The sequence below is a fragment of the Staurois parvus genome, unplaced genomic scaffold (genome assembly GCF_062004578.1).
Source record: "Staurois parvus isolate SC_StPar_1 unplaced genomic scaffold, SC_StPar_1.0 ptg000325l, whole genome shotgun sequence".
Classification (NCBI taxonomy): Eukaryota; Metazoa; Chordata; class Amphibia; order Anura; family Ranidae; genus Staurois; species Staurois parvus.
The window spans coordinates 703,204-710,045 of NW_028318121.1; the positions used below are offsets into that span (position 1 = coordinate 703,204).

A 6,842-nucleotide genomic window follows, 5' to 3' on the forward strand; every position below is an offset into this window, starting at 1 on the left:
ACTCAGTGACCATGTGCCTTTTCGCAACGTGGGGTCCCACCCCCAAGTGCTACTCAGAGCACCCCTGAGGCGACTACTCAGGGGGCACTGTGTTTGCGGACTTTCTGCCTTCCCGGCCCCTGGCCAGACCAAGGTAGATCCGTTCGAATCAGGAGATACTGGGTCCCTCTGACGTTCCAAAGGAGAATTACTCCCGGGCCCCAGCTTGTACTCGTGGACTCCCGCTTTCTGTTCCCCCCGTAATAGCCATCAGGACCCCCATCATACCAGCAGGGGTACTATACAACCAGTCATCCCCGCAAAGCTAGAATGACTGTGGAGCACCCCTGCAGGACACTGATAAGAACAGATACTACACTTGATCTTAGCCAAAAGGCCGAGAAGTCACCCACACGGGGCCGTGCCGTGCCAACAAAGACATAAATGATGCCATGGTGCTGCCAAATATTGGGGTGCAGGCCGTACTCCTATAGCAGGAAGGGGGCCCTGTCAGGGAGGATGTATAGGGCCCCATGATTTGTATGATCACAAAGAACTTTCTCCCATTCTGTGAAAGTTTCCCTTGCAGAATGCCTCTGAAATGGTGTCACACAAACATTGCAACTCGGAAATATCGTGTACAATGACTCCCACAGAATGCCATATAGAACGCAAAACCACTGCCAGACTCCGCCCCCATACCCATATATAGACAGCTGTAGCCACACCCCTCCCACAGGGAGAAGCACAATGTTACTATGTATCTCCGCCCACCATCTATTATATAAAATATTCCACAAGTGTAAAAGAAACTAAAAAAGGAACAAATAATGGATAAAAGTTGGAGATTTGATCCCTGAATGAAATGATGATGTGTAATAAAGAGGCGGAGCTTGTCTTTACAGGACCAATCACGGTGAGATGTCACTGAGTGTGGGATAACAGATGTTGTGATTGCGGTTTATCACTGACAGTGATCAGTAGAACTGGACCTTGCTGTTCCCTTCACACACAAGTGGTATCTGTACAATGTAACAATGTGTCCGCTCCGCATTCTTCTCACTGAAAGCAACATTTCTCATTACATAGAAGAACTTCCTCCTCCAATGTGTCCGACCTTCCTTCATATATGTGTGTATTGTGTGTGTGATCCCAACATAGGGAGCAACTCAGCATTCCCAGCAGTGCAGAGGATGAGAGGAGAGTGATAGAGGAAGGAGAGGAGTCCTCCAGCAGTGCAGAGGATGAGAGGAGAGTGATAGAGGAAGGAGAGGAGTCCTCCAGCAGTGCAGAGGATGAGAGGAGAGTGATAGAGGAAGGAGCCGAGTCCTCCAGCAGTGCAGAGGATGAGAGGAGAGTGATAGAGGAAGGAGCCGAGTCCTCCAGCAGTGCAGAGGATGAGAGGAGAGTGATAGAGGAAGGAGAGGAGTCCTCCAGCAGTGCAGAGGATGAGAGGAGAGTGATAGAGGAAGGAGAGGAGTCCTCCAGCAGAGCAGAGGATGAGAGGAGAGTGATAGAGGAAGGAGAGGAGTCCTCCAGCAGTGCAGAGAATGAGAGGAGAGTGATAGAGGAAGGAGCCGAGTCCTCCAGCAGTGCAGAGGATGAGAGGAGAGTGATAGAGGAAGGAGCCGAGTCCTCCAGCAGTGCAGAGGATGAGAGGAGAGTGATAGAGGAAGGAGAGGAGTCCTCCAGCAGTGCAGAGGATGAGAGGAGAGTTATAGAGGAAGGAGAGGAGTCCTCCAGCAGTGCAGAGGATGAGAGGAGAGTGATAGAGGAAGGAGAGGAGTCCTCCAGCAGAGCAGAGTATTTCAGGAGAGGAGAGTTATAGAGGAAGGAGAGGAGTCCTCCAGCAGTGCAGAGTATTTCAGGAGAGTTATAGAGGAAGGAGCGGAGTCCTCCAGCAGTGCAGAGTATTTCAGGAGAGGAGAGTTATAGAGGAAGGAGCGGAGTCCTCCAGCAGTGCAGAGTATTTCAGGAGAGGAGAGTGATAGAGGAAGGAGCGGAGTCCTCCAGCAGAGCAGAGTATTTCAGGAGAGGAGAGTTATAGAGGAAGGAGCGGAGTCCTCCAGCAGTGCAGAGTATTTCAGGAGAGGAGAGTTATAGAGGAAGGAGCGGAGTCCTCCAGCAGTGCAGAGTATTTCAGGAGAGGAGTTATAGAGGAAGGAGCGGAGTCATCCAGCAGTGCAGAGTATTTCAGGAGAGGAGAGTTATAGAGGAAGGAGCGGAGTCCTCTGGCAGCGCAGAGTATTTCAGGAGAGGAGTTATAGAGGAAGGAGCGGAGTCCTCCAGCAGTGCAGAGGATTTCAGGAGAGGAGTTATAGAGGAAGGAGCGGAGTCCTCCAGCAGTGCAGAGTATTTCAGGAGAGGAGAGTTATAGAGGAAGGAGCGGAGTCCTCCAGCAGAGCAGAGTATTTCAGGAGAGGAGTTATAGAGGAAGGAGCGGAGTCCTCCAGCAGAGCAGAGTATTTCAGGAGAGGAGAGTGATAGAGGAAGGAGCGGAGTCCTCCAGCAGTGCAGAGTATTTCAGGAGAGGAGTTATAGAGGAAGGAGCGGAGTCCTCCAGCAGTGCAGAGTATTTCAGGAGAGGAGAGTTATAGAGGAAGGAGAGGAGTCCTCCAGCAGTGCAGAGTATTTCAGGAGAGGAGAGTTATAGAGGAAGGAGCGGAGTCCTCCAGCAGTGCAGAGTATTTCAGGAGAGGAGTTATAGAGGAAGGAGCCGAGTCCTCCAGCAGCGCAGAGTATTTCAGGAGAGGAGAGTTATAGAGGAAGGAGCGGAGTCCTCCAGCAGCGCAGAGTATTTCAGGAGAGGAGAGTTATAGAGGAAGGAGCGGAGTCCTCCAGCAGAGCAGAGTATTTCAGGAGAGGAGAGTTATAGAGGAAGGAGCGGAGTCCTCCAGCAGCGCAGAGTATTTCAGGAGAGGAGAGTTATAGAGGAAGGAGCGGAGTCCTCCAGCGGTGCAGAGTATTTCAGGAGAGGAGAGTTATAGAGGAAGGAGCGGAGTCCTCCAGCGGTGCAGAGTATTTCAGGAGAGGAGAGTTATAGAGGAAGGAGCCGAGTCCTCCAGCAGCGCAGAGTATTTCAGGAGAGGAGAGTTATAGAGGAAGGAGCGGAGTCCTCCAGCAGTGCAGAGTATTTCAGGAGAGGAGAGTTATAGAGGAAGGAGCCGAGTCCTCCAGCAGTGCAGAGTATTTCAGGAGAGTTATAGAGGAAGGAGCGGAGTCATCCAGCAGTGCAGAGTATTTCAGGAGAGGAGAGTTATAGAGGAAGGAGCGGAGTCCTCCAGCAGTGCAGAGTATTTCAGGAGAGGAGAGTTATAGAGGAAGGAGCGGAGTCCTCCAGCAGAGCAGAGTATTTCAGGAGAGGAGTTATAGAGGAAGGAGCGGAGTCCTCCAGCAGTGCAGAGTATTTCAGGAGAGGAGAGTTATAGAGGAAGGAGCCGAGTCCTCCAGCAGCGCAGAGTATTTCAGGAGAGGAGAGTTATAGAGGAAGGAGCGGAGTCCTCCAGCAGTGCAGAGTATTTCAGGAGAGGAGAGTTATAGAGGAAGGAGAGGAGTCCTCCAGCAGCGCAGAGTATTTCAGGAGAGGAGAGTGAAATAGGAAGGCGCGGAGTCCTCCAGCAGCGCAGAGTATTTCAGGAGAGGAGAGTTATAGAGGAACCAGCAGTTGACCTCTTCTCTTGAATGCTGTATGGCAGCTCTGAAACAGTCACATTTATAATGTGAGTGGTGAGTGGTGTCTCCATAGCTCAGGCCGGGTCGGTGAGAATCTGGTTTAACAAGTTGTAATTCAAACAAAACATTATTTAGTTTGCAGATATCTCAGGAACGTCTTGCAATCTTTCTAACACAGCGGCCATTCACTAAAGCAGATCGCATGCTCTGTTTAGGTGATCTGACACATTTTTCACAATTGTCGCATGCGATGTTGAACGTGTCAATTCACGATCCCTTTATGAGGGATTTACCCCAAAAAACAAAAACACTCGGCAAATACCGCAAAAACAGCACTAAAATCAATTCACTAAAGGGAATAAATGCATGTGGTAAATAGGTAGGGGTCCAGGCGTGAGATAGTTAAGGAATGTATTTGAATTAGCTGGTTGTTAAGGAGCCAGTAAATATGGTTTCTAAGGAGCGGGCGGCCGCCACATCCTTGACAACCATGACTCATCTCCACTCCCCCATGAGAGCAGAATCTAAACAAAAGAATTGCTGACATTCATTTTTTCTTCTTTTTATACCAGTATGGGGTCCCCTCCAATCTATACTAGGCCCTTCGGTTCTGGTATGGAGTTTGAGGGAAAGCCTACTCCAAAATGAAAAAAAAATGGTGTGGGGTCCCCCAAAATCCATACCAGACCCTTAATCGAGCATCATTTTAAACACTCCACAGCGCAAATTAATTATATATAAAAAATTCAAATACTATAAATAAAAAGTCACAAAAAAATATATATAAAGTCCACAAAAAATAAATTGTGCTCAATCCCCCCAAAAAAGTGCTCCAAAATTCTTCAAACAAATGTGCTCCCCCCATCCGTGATAAATGCTCCTCCCCCCTCACCGGATGGAATGGACTCTTTGCTGGTATGGCCATAGAGTCAAACAAACGTAATGTGGCCGGGCGTGTCCTCCCAGATCACTCTGTACTCAATATCCTCCAGAAACGACTCCCATGATTGGACGACAATGGAAAACAAAACACAACAAATAGTGCAATACTGTAAAAATCTTTAATTATTTAAAAAGTCTGCCTTCTGTGCACTCACATGTTTAATATAGTATTCAGGATTTCATAATAGGCACAAAGGATCATATTATCAGGCTAATTCATTTGTAGAAGAGGACTGGCAAAGATAAATCGAAATCCCTTTCCAAAAAAAAAATACAAAAAAAAAATGCAAAATAAAAAAGTATTTTTTTTTGTATCTGTGGGAAATTTCATTCATAATTGGAATATTGAACCCCTTTATGCAGCCTCAGTGACGTGGACCATGTAATTGGTCGCTGTACAACCCACCCTTCTACTCTTTCTCCGCTTACACTGAATCCTTTTCTCCTTGCTAGAAGAGAAGATTGTAAACAAAAAAGGTATACAATAAATATATAGATGAATACAATAAAGATGAAATAGTTAGATCGGGGTTTGATCGAGGTTCATATCAGGTTCAGGATCAAAGTTCAGGATCAGGGTCAGTTTTTTTTAGGTAGGATTAAACAACAAAATGTTCCCTATTGTTTCTGGGCCCTACTATGGGTACAAACAACAAATCATATCCACATACTGTATGTGGTATTACTACAATCATCGGGGGAGGGGAATGTGTTTTGGGTTGTTCTTTGGTGGTGGGCCATGGTAATTGCAAGTAATACATTTCAAAAACCATATTTACTATTTTGGGCCAGTTTTCCTTTGCTAAAAAAAAAAAATCAGGAGAGGATGAATTTGTCCTTAAAAACCGGTTATAATTCACTTGGATACACAAGTAGATGTGATGATTTGTACAGTTTTACAAACAAATGCCAAAGCTGCAAAACTGCATTGATGCGTAAAGATATGTTTTACCGTCCCCCATGAAGGGGTTACATAGTTACATGGTTTGTAAGGTTCCATAAAGATACCGGCCCTTCCAGTCCAACCTGTGTGTGTTTATGTCATGACCCCTTTCCATATTCCTGTATATTGCATTCACCAAGAAACACACCTAAAAATGTTCAGAATGTATCTACACTCCCGGCTTACACCACCCACTCTGGCAGGGAGTTCCATATCCTTACCACTTTAACTGTAAAGAAATCAGGGCCACTGTTAGAAATCATTGGGGCCCCTACAGCCTACCTAATGGGGTCCCCTGGTGTGGGGGAGAGAGGAGGTGATTAAGGGGAGGAAGGTAAGGGGGGGGGTGAGAGAAAGATGGGGGGAGAGGAGGGGAAGAGAGAGAGGAGGTTGAGAGAGAGAGAGAGAGAGAGAGAGAGAGAGAGAGAGGGGGGGGGAGCGAGAAAGAGAGAGAGAGGAGGTGAGAGAGGGAGATTGGGGGAAGGTGAGAGAAGGAGGGGTGGAGAAAGAGAAAGGGGGTGAGAAACATGGGGGTGAGAGACAGAAAGTGTGGGGGATGAGAGAGAGAGGGGGAGTGGGGGTGTCAGGAATGGACTTGCCAGTAATGGTGGGACTCACCTGCCTTGTGGGCTGCAGTACCAGGGCTGGCCAGCGGGGGCTCTCAGCAATCAGAGACTCAACCCTGTAGTCAGCCAAACACCTGAAGCTGATTATGCAGATGTATTTAAGGGATGGCCAGACCTGCAGTCTGTGCCTTGGTGTGTGCTTTTCTATGGGCCCCTGTTCCTGTTCCTAAAGATCCATTATCTCCTGCGCTCAAGGACTCAGATCAAACAGGCGTTAGTGACAAGCAGCGTGTTGTGTATTCATCTACTGGTGATCAGAGGTTGTGCAGCTCTATCATGAAGCTGGGGAAGCTTAGTACAACTGTAGAGGAAGATGAAAGAAAGAGCGCACAAACCTTGCGCATTACCTCAATAAATCGTGACTAATTTTATTAATAAGGAAATATACTCACAAAGTGATGGTATAACAGGCATAAGTAACCATAATCCAAACAGGGTTACAGGTAAATCAAAAAGGGGGGGGGGGAGTATGAAGGCTAACGTGATTCGAAGGGTGCTCCCTTCTTCATCAGAGCTGGGTTTGGCAGATAGAAACTTCAGTATGGCAGAATTCCCATGGCAAGGAGATATTCAGCCACTGAGTGTCAGTATTACAGCAGTTCCTGACACTTTTTGATTTACCTGTAACCCTGTGTGGATTATGGTTACTGATGCCTGTTATACAATCATTTTGTGAGTAT

At 47.2% G+C, this 6,842-nt stretch overlaps 1 pseudogene; it reads right to left on the reverse strand.

Annotated features, from left to right (window-relative positions):
• Positions 1-226: 226 nt before the first annotated feature.
• Positions 227-388, reverse strand: LOC149457344 (U2 spliceosomal RNA; annotated as a pseudogene).
• Between the last annotated feature and the right edge of the window lie 6,454 nt (positions 389-6,842).